We start from the raw sequence: 20,926 nt of genomic DNA on the forward strand, positions 1-20,926 counted from the left end.
GCGACTGTATGCAAGTTTAGCCATTAATTAAAACTAACAAATATACTAAGATTAAAATCGTGGTAGGCTTAAATTTACTTCGAGTGATGTGGAACTTACGTACCCTCTCTAGGGGAAAATAATCTTACAGCGATTTAACCCCCTTCAAGGATACAGCCACTGACAATCTCAGTTGCTTATTTAATCTACCAAATTTAAAACAACATTTACTTATTTTGCAAAACAGATTAATCAAAAACGTTCAAACAATACTATTTCTTTTAAAAAACCAATGATTAAAAGAGAACTAATATTTTTTAAAAGATCCTTGACAGATGAAGATTTGAAATATTTATCCCTTGATCAAGACATGCAAGCAGGACATGCTTGATCGTAATTCTCTCATCGCAAGGGCAATAAAATGGAGGATCCTCACCTTTCAATAAATGTTCATGTGTATATCTGCTGTGGCCAATACGACATCGCCGCATTACGACCTCTTCAAATCTGGACTGTGGGTGTAGGTGTAACCGATAGTTGGTTTAATGTCATGTAATTTATTGATACCTGCATAAGATTGTTGATTGTTGATGTAAGATCTAAGTGCAGGTTTAATATCATTGTATGGAAGTAGAAGTGGTGTCACAGATTTGTTGAGCGGTGCTTTTGCAGCTGTATCAGCCATTGTCTTACCAGTTATTCCAACGTGGCCGGGTAACCAACAGGAAACGATGTCATATTGGCCCGTAGCGAGATCATTATATACTCTTCAAAAAAAAGAAACTTGACACTGACTTTCAAAATGTTATATAATGCGATTGTTTCAAAATAGGACACAGAAACCATAATTGAAACACTGTTTGAAGATCAATGTACACAATGTTCAAAACATTAATCGTGTCACCTAGTCAGACACAGGGGTACAGAAAATGTCAGTGTCAGTTGTGCCCACCACGTGCATCAATCACCGCTTGACACCGACGACCCATAGATGCAATCAAGTTGTCAATAACACGCTGTTGGATGTGCTGCCATTCATGCTGAAGTGCATCAAGAAGCGCCGGAAGTGTTTCGGGCGGTGGATTCCTTCTGCGAACGCGTCGATCCAACTCGTCCCACAGATGCTCAATCGGGGACAAATCTTGTGACTACAGTATATGTGGTCAAATACATTGAAACTCATTTAATATATGACAGCAGGTTCGTCTTACATCATCATCGAAAAGCTGTTTAGTTATTCAATACTTTTGAATAACGAAAAACAAACCAGCACCGGGTTCGTTATTCAGACTTGGTATAACAAGTTTAAGATACCGTATTTCCAGTGGGTTCGTTATTCGTTATTCGTTTTTCGAATAACAAAAAACAAGCCAGCACCGAGTTCGTTATTCAAAGGCTGTATATTAAACAACTACAGTAATGTGGTCAAATACACTGAAACTCGTTTAATATATGACAGCAGATTCGTCTTACATCGTCCACAAGCTGTTAAGTTTTTCAATACTTTTAAATAACGAAAAATTAAACTGCAGCATTTTAGTTTTCAGTTAATGTCCAACAAATTGACAAATGTGAGGTAGTCTAATTTATGATCAAGCAGTTTTTAGTTACTAAGTGCTGTCCAGCAACTGGAATCTAAACAACACCACTCATCTTTTGTCAAAACACTAGTCAGTCGGATTCTTTCCGGCAGTTTATGGATGAGTGAGTGAGTGAGTTAAAATTTTAAGTCACATTGGCAATATTTCAGCCATATCGTGACTAGCAATAGTTAAACATAATACATATATTGAAATTTATATAAAAACCTGCCAACGAAGGACAGTAAAATAACTAGACATATCACAGAAATATAGTTTAAAACTGAAAATGGAATCATAAAATTGATAGCACTAAATATAACATCACGGTATAAAAACGAGCTGTAGATCACCAGCAACTGAAGTTAGATCACCATACTAGGTACCATGGGGACTTACAGTACTTCAGCTTCCTGCATGGAACCCAGCAGGATTTACATCATCACTTCAGGTGTTGGCGATTATTAACATACTTAGCCATATTAAAATAACATATATTCTACGATTAAAGACAATGGTAAGAACAAATCTACTTTGAATGACGTGGTCTTACATACCCTCTCCAGGGGACAATCATTTTACATTACTTCAACCCCCTTCGAGGATACAGCCACTAACAATCTCAGTTATTGCATTTATCCTGCCAATCATAAAAAAGTATATTATATACACAACATATTAATCAAAATGTATGGTACAATTCAATTTCTTTTAAAAAAACAATAACTAAATGAGAACAGATATTAAAAAGATCCTTAATAGATGAAACATTGAAATAAGTATCCCTTGTGATGGCAAAATCAATACAGTCAAGCAGGACATGCTTGACTGTGATTCTTTCATCACAAGGGATACAAAACGGAGGATCTTCACCTTGTAACAAATACTCATGTGAATATCTGGAATGGCCAATACGACATCGTCGCATAATGACCTCTTCAAATCTGGACTGACACCCCAAGTAGGTGTAACCGATATTTGGTTTAATTTCATGTAATTTATTGATACCTACTTGGGTAGCCCACTTCTTTTGCATTAGATCTCGGATGTAAGATCTAATCACGGGTTTAAAATCAGTGTACGGGATCAGAAGTGGTGTCACAGATTTGTTGAGTGCTGCTTTTGCAGCAGCATCGACCATTGTGTTACCAATAATTCCAACGTGGCTAGGTAACCAACAAAAGACGATGTCGTACTGGCCAGTCGCAAGATCGTTATGTAATTCTATAATTCCACGTAAAAGTGGATGTTCAGATGAAATATTTTAATGGCCTGAAGACAGGAAAGGGAATCAGAAAATATGATGAACTGCGTATGTTTAGACTGAGTATTAATATATTTGAGAGCTGTTAAGATTGCCTGTGATTCTGCTGTAAACATTGAACTGTCATTCGGTAATGTGGATGATATTGTTCTGGATCCAATAACAGTGGCGCTAGCAACTGCTTCACCGTCCTTGGATCCATCAGTAAATATGGACTGGGAAGTGTTGTAAGTGCTTCTTAATTGATTATATTCTTGCTGATACATTAGTTGGTTAGTGTCTGATTTCTTTAGTTTAGTTAAGGAAAGATCTACTTCTGGCTTTACCAGTTGCCACGGAGGAGACAACAGTATTTGAGTGGGAGAGATGTCAATTTTTGCAGCAGTTATTTCAAGTTTTATTCTTATTCCAAGGGGTGGATTGAGGGATTGTTTCTTTTGATACAGATCATCATACAAAGGATGAAAAACACAGTCATATGCTGGATTAGATTGATTGGAAAATAGTTTTGTGACGTATTGTAATGATAGTTTTATACGACGTTGTTTGAGAGATGGCTCATCAGCCTGCACGTACAGACTATTAATGGGTGATGTTCTGAATGCACCAAGGCAAAGCCGCAGGGCTTGATGATGTATTGTATCTAATAATTTTAGATAACTTTTACAGGCTCCACCATAGATGATGGAGCCATAATCCAGTTTGGAGCGGATAAGGGCTCTGTAGAGTTGGAGTAGGGTTTTCTGATCCCCTCCCCACTTTGAATTTGAAACGTCTTTCAGAAGGTCAAGGGCCTTCAGGCATTTATTTTTCAAATATTTTATGTGTGGTAAAAAGGTCAGATGCTGGTAAAAAATAATGCCCAAGAACTTGGCTTCTTTTACAACTTTAATAGGAGTGCTATCAAAAACTAGTTTTGGGTCTTTATGTGATTTGTATTTTCTACAAAAATGTATACAATTCGTTTTTGATTTTGAAAATTTAAAACCATTTATGGATTTTATTTAGACATAACTGTAATTGTCTTTCAATAGTATGCATATTTTTACCACGACATGAAATGTTAAAATCATCCACGAATATGGATCCACCAATGGAATCATTTAAAACCTTAGATAAGCTGTTTATTTTAATACTGAACAATATGACAGACAAAATACTGCCTTGTGGGACACCCTGATCCTGATTGTAATGATCAGACAGGGTGGAACCCACACGAACTTGAAATTGCCTCTCTGATAAAAATTTGGAGATAAATTGAGGCAAACGACCTCGCAACCAAAAATCACGTAAATCTTTTAAAATGCCATGTTTCCATGTAGTGTCATATGCTTTTTCTAAATCGAAAAAGATAGACACTGCATGTTGTTTGTTTATGATGGCATTTTAACAAAAGTTTCCAAACGAACTAAATGATCGATGGTACTTCTGTTTTTACGGAAACCACATTGTATATGTGTTAGTAGATTATTGGTTTCCAGGTACCAAACTAAGCGATTATTGATCATACGTTCCATAGTTTTGCAAACGCAGCTGGTCAATGAAATTGGTCGAGAATTTGAAGGATCAGTATGATCACGACCTGGTTTAGGTATTGGAACAATAATAGCTTCACGCCACGAAGAAGGAAATTCTCCTGAAGACCAGATATCATCAAATATTGTTTAAAGGGTTTCTAGACATGATTGTGGTAAATGTTTGAGGAGTTGATAAGGTATATTATCCGATCCTGAAGCAGTATCATGAGCTTACCCAAGAGCAGTATGGAGCTCATGCATGGAGAAGATTTCATTATAATCTTCCCCAATATCTGATTTGAAATTGATAGATTTCTTTTCTTGCTGCTCTTGGTAGGATTGGAATTTAGGGACATAATTCGACGAGGAAGAATGTTTAGACAGAGTTTCACCATGTTTATTGGCAATATCTGAAGTATCTGTCAACAAGTCATCCCCATTTTTAAGATGGTGGATGCTAGTTTTCGAACCCTTACCTTTAATTCTTTTAATCATGTTCCATACCTTAGACAATGGAGTACGTGAATTTATTTTAGAGACATATTGTTGCCAAGATTGGCGTTTGTTTTGTTTAAATATGCGCCTGGCTTTAGCTTTCATAATCTTGAATTTATTTAGATTATGCACCATTGGATGGCGGCGGAAATAATGCTCGGCCTTTTTCCTGGCCTTCCTAGCTTGTTTGCAAGCATCATTAAACCATGGTTTTCGTATGTCAGGAACCGCAGAGGACTTTGGAATATATTCATCAGCAATTTTTGTTAATTCATCAGAAAAACATTTGATAGGATCAGGAACACTAATAAAAAGATTAGGTTTAAGTTTGTTGGTACAGAGAGTTCCATAGAAGGCCCAGTTAGCTCTATTAAAGTTCCATCTTGATGATGGAGGAACATCAGATGGGGTCACAGGCTTTAAAATAGTAGGGAAATGGTCACTTCCACAGAGGTCATTGTGGACTGATCATTCAAATTCATTCATTATTTCTGAATCTGTAATTGACAAATCCAGAGAAGAGTAAGTACCTGTTCCAGGATGGAGATAAGTGTCTGAATCATCATTATATATGCACAAATCGTTGTCAGAAATGAAATATTCTATGGTCTTTCCTTTGTTACTTGTATGCGCACTGCCCCAAAGCGGGTTATGTCCATTGAAATCGCCCACAATAATACACGGCTTCGGGAGCTGGTCATACAGGGCCCGAAGGTCAGTCTGCGTCAGAGAAGACGATGGAGGGATGTAAACAGAGCATAGGGTAAGAACAATGTGCATAGTTATACGGACAGCGACAGCTTGAAGTGGGGTATCAAGAGTAACATGGCTGTGAATAACACCCTGCCTCACCAAGACAGAAGAACCTCCAGTTGCTTTAGCACCCGGAGGTGAATAGAAATGATAAGAATTATACTGTCTGATATCCATTTGATCAGTGGTTTTCAAGTAAGTCTCTTGGAGGCAAAATGATGATGGTTTATGATCTTGTATTAATAATTGCAAATCATTTAAATTATTTCTTAGTCCTCTGCAATTCCACTGGATGATATTTGGAGAGCTACTCATGGTGGCTCAACTGGTGATCTGGAACGTGAGGGAGGACCACTCCCAGGTATGGAGTTGGAAGGAGTGACCTCCATCTCCAGAGGTTCAAACGAATTGTGAACCTCAACAGGGTTAGGTGTATGAGAAGGCATCTCCAAGTGTTGGAGGGCCCTGGCTCTTTTCTTAATCTGTTTTTTTTCTTTATTAGTCAAGTGGGCATCGCCCTTGACTTGTTCCTTTTCTTAAACTGTTTCTTGGTCATAATGTTCGAATTCAGTCTGTGAAGCAGATGATGAGACATGTGACGGTGCTCTAGTGATGGGAGCCACATCCTCAAGGGTGATCTGCAGTTCTGTCACCCAAGATAAAGTTGTTTGACAAGAAGTGGAAATTGTTTGAACTTTCTTGACATGATTTGGCAAAGAGACTGTAGCAGAATAAGTTTTTGCAGCGGTAGTTTGGGATTGCGGTTGAACTAATCTTTTTGCGTCGTGATACGAGATATTTTGGGTGCATTTTATTTTCAGAATTTGGGACTCGTATATATAGGATGTGCAGACTTCCGATGAAGCAACATGTTCATCGCAGTTTGCACATTTGATTGATTCAGTTGTGCAGTCGGAGCTCTCATGATCTCCACCACAACGGACGCAGACAGTGTTGCGGGTGCAGAATTTAGCACCATGGCCAAATTTTTGGCACTTGAAGCATCGGAGTGGGTTTGGCACGTATACCTCCACTGCGATGGGAGAAGTCGGGAGTTTCTGCAGATCAAAAGTGAACAAGTACGTGTTCGTTTTGATGATTTTTTCATTTTGTTTTTTGGTGAAACGCTTTACAGCGGTTACACCTTGTACCTTTAGTTCATCTACAATCTCTTCTTCGCTCATATCAGAAAGACAACGAGCATAGTCTCTAACGATACCCTGACAGGAGTTCAGAGTCCTGTGCACCGAGACATCAACATTGGTGTTAACGAACTGCTGTAGTCCCAGCAGGTTAACAGATTGTTGCCTCTGTAAACATTCAACCAGAATTGAACCACTTCGGAGTCGGATCACATTTTTTACTACTCCGCAGGCACCTTCTATGCCCTTGGAGATAGCAAACGGGTTTAATTTCAATGGATTGTCATCGGCAGAGGCAATGACTATAAACCGAGGCCAAGAAACAGTATTTGGTGGATTAGCTTCATCGTCAGATGAAATACAGTCGACATGTCTACGTTTGTAGGTCTTTGATGAACCAGAAGAAGCGTGGTGAGACATGGTAGAAGAATAGAATTCAACACCCTTGCTCCCCACCCACCATCGAGTGACAACAAGGACGATGTTGCAGCGGAAGCCAGTCTGCAACATCAGGGCTACAAAGGTGTCATACTCCAGAAAATACAGACATAAAAAGCCATGATATCTTAAAGAACAAGTGCCAGGCTGGTTCGGCCAATGACACATTTCTCAAGAACACAGAATTCAGAGGTCTATATAACCAGATTGGCCCATGAGCCACCGCCTTCTGGCATAGGACTCTAGGCAAAATTAATATCATCAAAATAACAATTTCACAATTAAAGAGCATTTTTGTGATCAAAATGTTTTGAAATTCAAATTTTCATGCACAGGGCATGGCGTGACCAGCCGATTGATAGAATCGGGCCCATTCTACCACCCGTCTAGGTGAAGTAAGGGTCGAAGTGGTGTGTTGGGCAAAAGGAACACTGTTCTTGGCTCCAGTGCCCTCAACCACCAGAATCCCGTCCTCCACCGACACAGGGGCGCAACCCACGGCAAACAGGTTGCCCAATTCGGTCGCCTTTTACGACCAGCAGTGGGGTGCTGTGGAAATATTCTGCCCCGGTTCCACACGGGGGAAGAGCTATTAGCGTTACCCAGCACTCACCACGAGGAGGTTGCTCTTCACGAGTGCCAGTTTATGGATGAATAATAACGAACTAAAAGGGGATAGATCAAACTGTATTCAATTTATTTGTAGGAAAGGGTTACAATACCACTTACACTCTTTTACACGTATTACAGTTAAATGTAGTGAGTTACCCAGACAGTATTTTCTATAACAAGTCTTTCGTCAGATAGCAGTTATGTTCATTGCATAGGTAAATTTGCTGTCGACAGAAAGTTATATACGTCACAATGCAAACCTGATCCATCTGACTGCTATACTACTAAATGGCAATGTATCTATACAGACAATGTACACTTATGTTTACTGAAGTCTTGAACTCTACTGAACTATAATTTAAGGTTACTGCACTATGCAAGTAGTTGTCTAGAACTGTGCAAACAAACGTGAGGTTAACTTGTCACCTATATATTGAATACAATCATGGTCGTAGTCGACGATCAAAGTTACAAACCCAAAAAAATCTAATGTCATAGTATAAGACATTCGGAGTGTAGTAAGACATCTTACTGCAGTTGTGTGATATGTCATCACCATTTCCTGACCAGTCATGTAATTCATGAAAATACAGATACATTGTAAGACTCTGTTCTATAGTGGGTGATGATGGACACTGACTAGAAACGTTTTTTTCTGTGGGAACGGATATAGGTGGTGTGGTTGAAGATACAGTGGCAGGATCTACGAGCAGAGGCAACACGCATTATACAATTAAATTTTCCTATATTTGTTAATTTGTCCTAAAATACAGTCAATATTTAATGTGGGCTACTTCTGCAACGGTTTTCCCACAATTTAAGTCTTTATTGTGAATATGTACATAAATAAAAACAGTAGCAGATTCTTTATTCTATTTATTCATATATTTTCTTGGACATGAACTGAATAACGAACACGGTGCTGGTTAGTTTTCCTTATTCAAAAATACTGAATAGCTTAACAGTTGTTGGGAGATAGACCATAGACTATCTTATATTTAATAGAATTGTTGGACATAAACTAAATAACGAACCCGGTATTTGACCACATTACTTTAGTTGTTTATTCCACCCTGAATTTGGAATTTACTCGATTCTGATTGGTAAATCAGAGGCTATTAAATCACAATAAACCCCCTCTGATTGAAACAGCTGGTTTGACGGCCGCTTCACCGCGGAAGCTAATATTCGTAGAATATTACTATTTTCAGTCATTGTCGGTAGGCGTATTTAAATAATTATATCTACAATTACAGGTTACAAAATGCACAGATGCGGTTACTACAATATTCAAAGGATGTGTGGCAATACATTTTGTGCTGAAAAACACGACAGAAATCAACAAAGGGAATGTATTTACGTTTTGGAGACAACAGAGAGCTTGGAATTTTGGCGCTTTTCTATATACGACTGTGACGTCATATCTTTTGCGTCACAATGAGCGGCATGACGTCATAATGGTGACGTGCGATGTAGAGCGAAAGCATAGCAAAGCTTACTTTGTTTTCTTTACGGATGCCCACCTCATGTTTGCTTACCAAGTTGCCGTGCTTACCATGTTTGCTTTCAATGCCTGTCATATGTTCGAGTGAAGTATTACGGTATAAACAAACTGCTTGAGGATATACAGCACCATATTTTGTTCGGTGATTCCGTAATTCAGATCGATAACCCACTCAAAACACTGAACTCAACCCATGACGCTTCACTCAGTATATTTGCTAACACCAAAGAGTTCGCGTTATATTTAGTCATGGTGGAATGGAGATAAACATACTGTGTTTTCAATGTAGAGCTAGGTTACCTGTAGATTTAACCCCGCTAAATTTAACATTTGAAACCTCACGCTGCGCGTGAATAACGAACCCACTGGAAATACGGTATCTTATACAAGGTATTTGTTATACCAAGTCTGAATAACGAACCCGGTGCTGGTTTGTTTTTCGTTATTTAAAAGTACTGAATAACTAAACAGCTTTTCGATGATGATGTTAGACGAACCTGCTGTCATATATTAAATGAGTTTCAATGTATTTGACCACCTTACTGTAGTTTAATATACAGCCTTTGAATAACAAACCCGGTGCTGGCTTCAGGCCCCTAACTCAATTTGGGTGTCTAAGGAACCGGCACCGGATACCCCTCCGGATACCTCATTCTGAGTTTCTAAATAGATGTCACAATTTGGGGGTGGGGTGGGGGGTGCATTTGGTTCAATCAAGTGTGAAACACCTAAAAATATATTTGAAGCTAACAAAGACAATTGAACATTGCTGAAGGTATCCGGGAGGTATTCGGCGGGTATATGGATGCGATTTTTCGAGATGTCTTTTTTCTAGTAAATAATGTTAGCTTGGTTGTAACGGTAAAAGTACTTGTTATATCTAGACATACGAGCTTCAATATGCCTCACTCTGGGGGTGACGTACCAGATTTCATCGCACAACAGAGAGCTCTTCCTCAGTTACTGTGAACATTTTTACTGAAAGACATTGAAAGTTATTTTGACCTTAAATATCAGTTGCGACTATTTCAGAAACAATTGTAAAAGGCTTCATATTACTTATACCACTAATGAAGGCCCTAGGCAGAATTATATGCAACAATGAAAATGTGGCTTTTGCTACTCATTGAAATTAGGTGACTGTGATTTGTTACCACTGCTCATAAATGAATATTCAAACAACATAACATATAACACGACATCCTTCCTTCTATATTGCCTTGGAATAACATGAACCAGGAGGAGGGGAGGCCAGATGGACTCATCCCTGTTGCATTGTGTTAGTAGACTTGTGAACAAACACTTTGTGTTTGGGTCCACATTTATATACAATAAGTCCCATTCATCATTCCTTCCAAGTGATTACCATATGGCCAAAGACAAAAAATTCTTTAACATCCTTGAAAGGTCCCACTCCAACTTGGCATTGGTTGGTCTTTATGAGTGTGTCCCAGTGCACTTGGCATACAACTCCTCGGTCGGCCTCCATTGAAATAACAGGACTCTCCTCATCGCTGTCTGCCAATCACTTCTGAAATCAGGAGGGGCCTTCCAGACTGTCAACCTGTGGTACTCAGCCAAGGACCTCAAGCTGGACTTCAGTTTCTGCAGAATTATGTATACAGATTGTAGCAATAAACAAGAATTGTTTCAACATGTACTTACAGAAAGAAGGCAGCAAATTCACTTCATTTATCATATATGAGTCTTGTTATATACCAAACATTTTGAGATATATATATGTTGATGAGTTGATGAGTTGAAACAATCATTAATTGACAACTCTTAAAAAGCCAAAGTGATAGATGAGGAAGTAAGTGGGCTCATTTATCGCTCGTAATCGTATCCGAATGTCATGGGATAATGTCATCATCGGTGTGTCCGGATCGGGTTCATAACATTAATCACTAGTTTGTCTGGTTGAGGCGCCGCGATTCGTTGTGCAGAGTTGCCTTGGGCTAGCAAGAAACCTATGATTGTGGGTTCCAATCCCGATTTGCCCCGATTATGTTTCTAGGTTTGTCAGCACCATACCCGTGCTCGTGGGTTTCACCGAAGTGGTAAACGTCTGAGGCCTGCATCACACCGGGCTTTCCTCCCACATTAAGCTGACACGCCGTGATATAACTGGAATACTGTTAAAAGCGGCGTTAAACCCAACTCACTCACTCACTCTGGTTGAGATTTGAGATTTGATTATATAATCCTTCAGGTCTTTGAAAGGCATTTAGAAGTGATTTACATAAGGAAGAGAATATATTGATGTCAACTTCTTTATTATGAGGAACACAACGCTTCGGAGTATATGCTTACTCCTTCATCAGGTGAATGAATGCCACGAGGCAGAGAGCACATATGTGTACATGTAAGGGCAACAAAATAAATAAGATAACAAAAGGTGGAAACTGACAAAGGGTACAAGCTAACAAAGGAAGCCAACAGATGATTGGCGCTGATAAGGTGATTAGCAATAGACGATGAAAGCCAACACTTAAGTAATCAGAGCTAAGTAATTGGTAATGGGGGTTGGGGGTGGGGGTTAATTAGCACTGATAGAATTGACATAGCAAGGAGCAAATATTGCTGAGTGCAGAGTTAAACAACAAACACCAACATGATTCTACTACCTGCTCTTCTTTTCACATCGTAACTACTGCAATAATATGTTCGACAACATGTGTTTTAAGTATATTTATTTCATAATGAACTGGATTTGCAAACAAGCCGATGGCTTATCTAAATGTTGCTCAAACACAGAATAAGTATTAATAAAATACTAATTCTATACTAATGCAATACTATCAGTTGAGCAATAATGTAATCAACTGATTATAAGTAGATAATTGAAGGAGAAATCCATTTTGATTAATTAAATCTACCAGATTCTGAGATAAAGGCACGTATTGATTGAATTATTTCAATGTTTTCATGTACATAATTTTCAACATTACCATAAAAAGCTTTCTCATATCATATCCATGCTGTATAATAATACGTATTATTTGCACACACAAATAAGTAATGAATGGTATTTTTATAAAAGGTGCCATACGTGCGGGATAGATTTGACATGAATAAGTTTTATGTGAATTTGAATCACTACACACTAATCTGAGTCATGAAAGGATATGGTCAGTCAGTGAGTGTGGTTTTACGCCGCTTTTAGCATTATTCCAGCAATATCACGGCGGGGGACACCAGAAATGGGCTTCACACATTGTACCCATGTCGGGAATCGAACCCAGGTCTTCAGCGTGACGAGCGAACGCTTTAACCACTAGGCTACCCGACCGCCCTGAAAGGATATGACTTTGATTCTGTGAAAATAGAAATGCTGAAACATCTCCCGATATTAACCATGCTATTACAGAATTGTTTTTGTATGTAAAGTATTTTTGAACAATGACATCAGTCTAATGATTGTTTGCAAGTCCCCATGGTACCCAACGAGGTGGCCTAGCTTTGGTTACTGGTGGCCTATAGCCCATGTTTTAAAACTGTATATATAATATTGTAATGCTGAACTGTGTTTCAAAATTTTATTCCGAAATATAGTATGCTCAATTATATTTTACAACTTGTTTTTAAATAAAACTTTCCATTAATGACTAAATTGTAAATGTATTTACTTGGTCTCGTCGCTAATGGCTGAAATAATGCCGATGCGACGTCAAATTTTAACTCACTCACTCACTTGTAAGTGTGATATGCCGGTATGTAGAGGTATATGTGTACAAGCGTGTACATACGCGTATAAAAATTATATTTTTAAACTTATCCTATCTCACACTATGCATTTCTCTGTCTTCTTTCGATTCTGAGTGGAAACGTATCTGAAATAAAAGTTTCCAGCTTCTAAAGTTAATAAACCCTGTCGCCACGGTCACCTCCCAGATCTGGGTCATGCGCGCTATGCATGCGGGTTGACCTTCTTGCACTGATCACGTGTCTATCCAAGTCAACTCATTCTCTTTCAAATCGCCACGCAGTGGTGACGTGTTGTTATTACAGGAATCCATTTTGGGTTGTTTGTTTCGATTGAAGCGATCTTCATATTTTTGTCGTCTAATTGGCTGCAAATTTACTTATATCCCTGTTTTGGATAGTTATTCTTCATAATGGACGAGCAGTCCACACGGAGACCTGTCTGCACTTTGTGCCGACGAGTTTTCTCGCCGTCTGACCCTCATGCCCAATGTTCGGATTGTCGTGGATTATGCAGTTTTTTAGAGCTTTGCGAGCTCTGCTCCGATCTACCAGATGAAACCTTCAAACTGTACCTGCATAAATAATATTTGACGTTCACCTACAGACCGTTACTCGTCTTATGACAGGCGAGCGGATTATCGCTCATCCCCTTATCATGTCTCACGCAGAGACTATTCAGACCCATCACGTCTAGCTATAGTCTCGGAGGATGAACGCTACAACGAGTCTATTAGCCATTTATCCTACAGGTCTCGATCTTCTCCTTCACTCCTCCATCCGGAGTTTCAACCAAGAGATTACCCTCACAGTTTTGATTTTCATCAACGTGGTGATTACCCATGGAACACTACTTCATATAGTGCCTAAGCACATGAGTTGAAACGATACCAACACTACAGGGATCCCCACCTTCAATGGCATGGGTATCCTCATGATCCGGATTACAGACCTTATCGGTCAAGCCACATTTCCTCTTCTCGTCATGAGGATTCTCCTCGGCGTTATAGAGATAGACCACTACCGTTAGTAGATGTCCTTCACCTAAAGATAGTTCTACTTCACCTACTCGTCGTACCGGCTCCCCATCGCGACCTCCGGTTCGACGCGCTCCTGTTTCCTCTGAATCACAGTGAGTGAGTTAAGATTTACAGTCACATCGGCAGTATTTCAGCCATATCGTGACTACAACAATTTAAACATACATACACAATACGTGTAGTCTTTTAAAATACCTGTCAGTAAAGGACAGTAAAATAACTAGAGTATCACAGACATATTTAAAACTAGTATTGAACGTTAAAAAATATTACTATACATAACAAAACATGATAAAAACGAGCTAGGGATCGCCAGCAACCAAAGTATGGCAAACATACTGGGGACCGTGGGGACTTACAATACTTCTGCTTCCCCAGCAGGATTTACACCATGCCTTTAGCCGCTGGTGATTCTATTCAACTGCAGCTATCAATTAAAACTAACAAATATACTACGATTAAAAAAGGGGTAGACCCAAATGTACTTTGAATGATGTGGAACTTACATATTCTTTCAGGGGGGCAATAATTTTACAGTACTTTAACCCCCATTCAAGAACATAGCCACTACCAATCTCAGTTTGCAATTTTAATCTACCAATTTTTAAAACGACGGATAGATATTTTCAAAACATATTCATCAAAAATCTTCAAACAATTCAATTTCCTTTAAAAAAACAATAATTAAACGAGAACCTATTCCATTAAAAAGATCCTTGATACTTGATGACTTGAAATATTTATCCCTTGTGATGGAAAAATCAACACAGTCAAGCAGGACATGCTTGACCGTGATTCTCTCATCACAAGGGATACAAAATGGAGGATCCTCACCTTTTAGTAAATACTCATGTGTATATCTGCTGTGGCCAATACGACATCGTCGCATTATGACCTCTTCAAATCTGGACTGACAACCCAAGTAAGTGTAACCGATAGTTGGTTTTATTTCATGTAATTTATTGATATCTACTTGGGTGTCCCACTTCTTTTGCATGAGATCTTTAATGTAACATCTAATAACAGGTTTAATATCACTGTATGGGATTTGAAGTGGTGTCACAGATTTGTTGAGCGGTGCTTTTGCAGCGGCATCAGCCATTGTGTTACCAGTTATACCAACATGACTGGGTAACCAACAGAAAACGATGTCGTATTGGCCAGTAGCAAGATCATTATATAATTCAATAATTTCGAGTAAAAGTGGATGTGTACATGACACATTTTTGATAGCCTGAAGACACGAAAGAGAGTCTGAAAATATTATTAACTGCTTATGCTTAGATTGATTGTGAATATGTTTAAGAGCTGTTAAGATGGCATGTGATTCTGCGGTGAAAATGGAACTGTCATGTGGTAACCCGGACGAGATAGTTCTGGATCCAATGATAGTAGCGCTAGCAACTGCATCACCATCCTTTGATCCATCAGTAAATATAGATTTGTATGTGTCATATTTATTTCGCAGTTGGTTATATTCTTGTTGATAAATTAGTGGATTGGTGTGTGATTTCTTGAGTGTTGTTAAAGTCAGGCCTACCTCTGGCTTCACCAGTTGCCAAGGAGATGAAGACAGAAGGCGGTGCTGAGATATATTTTCAAGATGTGTATTTGCAGAAAAAATGGCAGTTTTTACCCTTATTCCAAAAGGGGGAATAAGAGAGGACTTATTTTGGTAAAGTTCTTCATAAAGGGGATGAAAAACATAATCGTATGCAGGATTAGATTGATTTGAAGATAATTTGGTAATATACTGTAAAGATCATTTCATACAAGTACCATCTTTTAACGTCTTTTGGTATGACGCGGCTGGGGATCGAACCCCGGACCTTCCGCTCTCCGGGCGGACGCTCTACCATTGGACCACGGAGGCGGTCGAATATACGCTGTAATACCAATTAGGTATAACAATGCGAGTGTGATCAATACCAAAGTTACCTATTAAAAACCTATTATTATCTCTCGCAGCATTTATATTGGTCCACCGTGGGTAATATGCTACATCGCATAGAGCGACTTCAAGTTGACCATCCGAGTTATCGATGGTATGAAGCAGTTGAATAGACTGACCATTTGTTATCCCTGGGAGTGTGACATACATATTAAATATACAATGATACTATATCATAACTTAAATATGATATCAACTTACATTACTAATCAGTCGATTTTAGTAAGTGCCTCTGGTGCTATTTTTTTGGTTAAATTCCCTGATATCTTTGAAAAGTACAGGGTCACGGCAACTAGCGATAAAATGGTGCATGATTGGTTTCACAATCCGATGGCAATTTTGGCAGAACCAGTTGAACTTTGCCTTATGGTGTGCCACAACAGGATGTGGTGTATCTCTTTATGCCCCAGGATTTGAACTAAATAAGTCTGTTTTATCATTTCACCTGAACTATCAGATTAGACGTATACTTAAAGAAATTAGTGCTCCATTACCGCAGGATCGAGCATGGAATTCCACAAATAATCCATACAATAGGTTCGCGTATGAGCGTATTTGTCAGGAATTTGGTATTTCTACTAGTAAAGATTGGCGTCTGAGTGGAGTTAACCATGGTCTAGGTGTTCCGTACAATGGACAAATAACTGTTAAAGAAGAAAGTGATGATTTAGTTGAAGAAATTCACCAAAAAACATTCGATCCATTTAGGTTGTTACAGGCAAACAAACTTTATGTAAGAATACATGATCTTTATTTAATCACCCATCATTGGTATCACGGCTGGGAACTTTCGAGTAACGATCTGAGAGGAGATATTATGAGTTTTAAGAGTGGTTTAATTTATATTGTTACAAAATTTGTACAACTGAACGATACCGCAAACGCTTTTACCTGTTCTCTAACTAGTTTTATGTAAATCTGTGATTTTCTAGTTATTATACTGCCCTTCGTCGGCAGAATTTTATACAGTTTAAAATATATTGTTGATGTCAAATTTTGTTTCGTCACGATATGGCTGAATTATTGCTGATGTGACGTTAAACTTTAACTCACTCACTCACTCACTTTAATTAACGGTGGTAACCATGGTGGTAATAACATCAACAGTTTAAATCATAAGTCCCAAGCACGAGAATCTGATGGCACACAAGTATGGTGGTCTACCTACAGTTGCTGGCGATCTATAGCCTGTTTTTATAATGTAATGTTATGTATAGTGCTATTGATTTTATGATTACATACTAGTTTTAAATTTATTTCTGTGATAAGTCTAGTTATTTTACTGTCCCTCGTTGGCAGGTGTTTTATATAAGTTTCAATATATGTATTCTGTTTAACTATTGATAGTCACGATATGGCTGAAATATTGCCGATGTGACTTAAAATTTTAACTCACTCACTCACTCACTCACTCACTGATGGCACACAAGTTCAGTAGCGTGTATGGCCACCATGTGCGTTGACAACTGCCACACAACGCCTCCACATGGACCTTGTGATGCTTGTGAACACATGATTGGGAAGACGACGCCATTGTTGCTGCAAAATGGTGCCAAGATCTTGCAAATTCTGTGGTTGGTTCTGGAGAGTGCGCCAGTCCATGACGTTGACTCCCGCATTCTGAAGGAAATTCCTTGTCAAAATTGCTGTGTGGGATCTGGCATTGTCGTGTTGGAAGATCAAACCGGGTCCATGTGCTGCCATAAAAGGCAGAAGTTCTGGTGCCAGTACCTCGTCGCGGTAAGCAGCAGCGTTGAGGTTGCCACGGATGACAAGAAGCCTGGAACGTGCATTGCCACAGAAAGCACCCCACACCATGACACTTCCGCCTCGAAATCTCTCAACTTCCTGTACACAACGCTGGGCGTAACGTTCATGACGGCGCCTCCACACCCTCGCCCTACCATCAGCAAATCGAAGATTAAACGGGATTCATCACTGAATACGACTTGATTCCAATTCCTCTGAGTCCATCGTAAGTGTCGCTGTGCCCACAATTGACGTTGACGTCTGTGTAATTGAGTCAGAGTCGGCCCGCAGTATGACCGTCGTGCTTGAAGGTGAGCAGTTCCCAGACGGTCTCGAACAGTTCGCGCACTCAGTCTACCCCCAAACAGTTCATTTGTGGTTGATGTAGCCGTCAAAAATCGGTTACGGAGGTGACGTAAGACAATTTGACGATCCTCTGTATGTGACGTCACACGAGGTCGACCTGGCCGAGGGCGATAAGCGGTGGTACCCGTTTGCTGAAGACGCGTCTGTAAATCATAAACAGTCCGTCGACTACAACCCATCGTCCTTGCGACTTCAGCTACTGACGTTGCCGTCTGCAACATGCCGATGAAACGTTCACGTTGCACATTTGAAAGGCGTGGCATGACAAATGGCCGTAAAGACTTTTGTTTTCTTTTTATGTTAATGACTGCTAACAAGTATGGCTGAAAACACGTGCGGTTTTCTTTTTTGGTTAATGACTGCTGACAAGTATGGCTGAAAACACGTGCGGTATTATGGCCACGTGACCAGTTGCACGTGAAAAACCACTTTTGCCACTATAGTGCTGTGCACATGATTTTGATCGATTCACCTGCACAAAAACGGGTGTTATCTGAAGACAATACGTGGCCATTACTGTTTAAATACACAATTGTTCAGTATTACAATACTCCCAGTGCAGATGCGGCTTTCCCAGCGAGCTTTCCCAGTGCTTCTCCTAATGCTTTTAAATGCTTTTAAATGCTTTTCTATCCACTCTTTTACACAATGTTTATTATGGGGGGGGGGGGGGGGGGGGGGGGGGGTGTGTGCTACCTCCTGTACCTCCTGTACCTCCACCGCCACCGGTTTACGCGAGAGTCAAAGTCGATATAATACATCCCAATGCGGTTAAAATACTGGCAATGGTTACCCCATGTTTTAATTTTATCGGCCAGTGTAGTGTCATCGTTGAGGACTTGATCGATAGTTTCTCGAATTCGACTGATTTGTGAACGAAGTGCCTTTCTATTACTGGAAGCAGTTTCGAGGCGGGCCGATCTTTCGTCTTCTAAGTTACGCAATCTTTTTGCAACGCGGCGTCTACTGAATTCATCACCCGCCTGTTCAAGCTTTGTTTTCTCATAAGCTATATGCTTGTCGAGTTCGGATAGCTTGGTTATATTATTGATGAGTTCTCCCCGCATTATTTGCATTGCCTTGTCAAGGCCTAGGATGGTGGCAAACTTGCAAGTGCCACCATCATTGGATCCAGAACTGTCTCGTCAAGAATCCCAGATTTGAGTTCAATTTTTACTGCTGAGGCCAAAGCTATCCTAACAGCTTTGACCTATATTCAACAACAAAACCAATCTAAAAATTTCTTCATCTTCTCTGATTCGTTACCTTGGCTTCAGGCACTTAAAAGTGTCCCATCATATCACCCTATTATCCTTGGCATTTTAGAACTCTATAATGATCTTTCTACTAGCCAATTAGCAATTGGATTTAATCGGGCGAGCAGTTCCGAGATCGCAGCTTGACTGTTCGGTACGGCCGTAAGGCGGCATCCATGTTGTTCACGCTCCGCTGATCACGGGGCCTCATTTGTCTGTATTCTGCTTATGAGCCGGGATGCGCATGAAACACGGGTGTCAAATCGAATATATTTACCAATTATATGTACGGTCAATTAGCCAGTTCAAGAGACAATACCCTCGTTCTACCACCTTTAGGTGTAATTACGTCGCATGCCCCTTGGTTCACGGTTCGTCTGATCTCCCGTCATAAAACCACGATATTTATTTACCTGGAGCCTCAGACAGCGCCGACTTCCTATGTACATGTCATACATGGCAATTAATGGTTTGACAGTTGTTTGACGGAATCAGTCAATAGTTATTGACACAGTGATGTAATTAAAATTTGTCACTATTCACAACTCCTATTTTGATTTTTCTATTGTTCAGCTGTATTTTCGATCAGTTTCATATGTATAAAAAATCTTCTCTAGTATTTATAAACCAAACCTAAAAACATTATATAAGAACAATTGTGTTTTTAAAACGTAAGTTTTCTATTAAAACAACCATGCAAGTAAGATTTCAGCCGGAATATTACTTTAGTTACTCCACAGATTACACATCTTATATGCTGCAAACGCAGCGAATGTAATGGTACTACGTCACAGCTGCCTCGGTAATTAAGGGCTGGAATGTTTTTGTGAAGGCAGTTAGAGCAGACGAATTTTCCCCCTCGCTGTATAATGACGGTCGCTAACCATATATATGTATTTTTCGTGTTTTTGGCTTGATTTGATTGTCCTTTGGTGAAAACAAATGTTCAATTGTGAAAGCAGACCCTTTTCCCCTGAACGTTAAAAGCCAGGAGGCTTTGTTTTTGTCTGAAATATCAACGTTGAAGTCGTTTAATTATTCGGAAATCCATATTATGGTAAATATTTATTAAATGCATGTCCTGTTTTGTATATATGTATATATTATTATGTTAATATGGACAATGGTAAAATTCAGTATCACAGTTTAAGTGCTATTCACAAATGTATGTAAATCTGTTTCGTGATGAATGAAGCATGGCAATAAATGTATGCATCTGATTCTTCATTTGTTCTGTATTCTTTGATGAGAATGAGTTTCGTTAATGATGATCACTCTCACAGATTATTTGATAAGAGGATAGGACTGGTGAATAGTTATGAAAAATATATATATAAGTATAGGCGGTCTGTGCACATGTGGTGAAACTGATACCTCAATGATTTAATAATTGGGACTTGGAAATCATAGTCTGTCATTAAATTGATTTTAAAATACATTGTTTTGACTGTAGTACGTCCTGACATGATAATATTATGTTGTAAACAACTTATCTTATCTTAAACAATTATTGATAACTTCCTGAATTCCAATTGTTCAATGAACAGAATTATTCAAAGCTCTGGCGTGAGACAA

The 20,926-nt window shown here is 39.2% G+C and overlaps 1 protein-coding gene across 1 annotated transcript in view; it reads left to right on the top strand.

Moving 5' to 3' along the window:
* The window catches only part of LOC124147162 (serine-rich adhesin for platelets-like), a 256,087-nt gene that overhangs the window by 88,583 nt on the left and 146,578 nt on the right, over positions 1–20,926 (top strand). The window lies entirely within an intron of this gene.

This window comes from Haliotis rufescens, unplaced genomic scaffold, assembly GCF_023055435.1.
Source record: "Haliotis rufescens isolate VD_foot unplaced genomic scaffold, xgHalRufe1.0.p SCAF_90, whole genome shotgun sequence".
Lineage (NCBI taxonomy): Eukaryota > Metazoa > Mollusca > Gastropoda > Lepetellida > Haliotidae > Haliotis > Haliotis rufescens.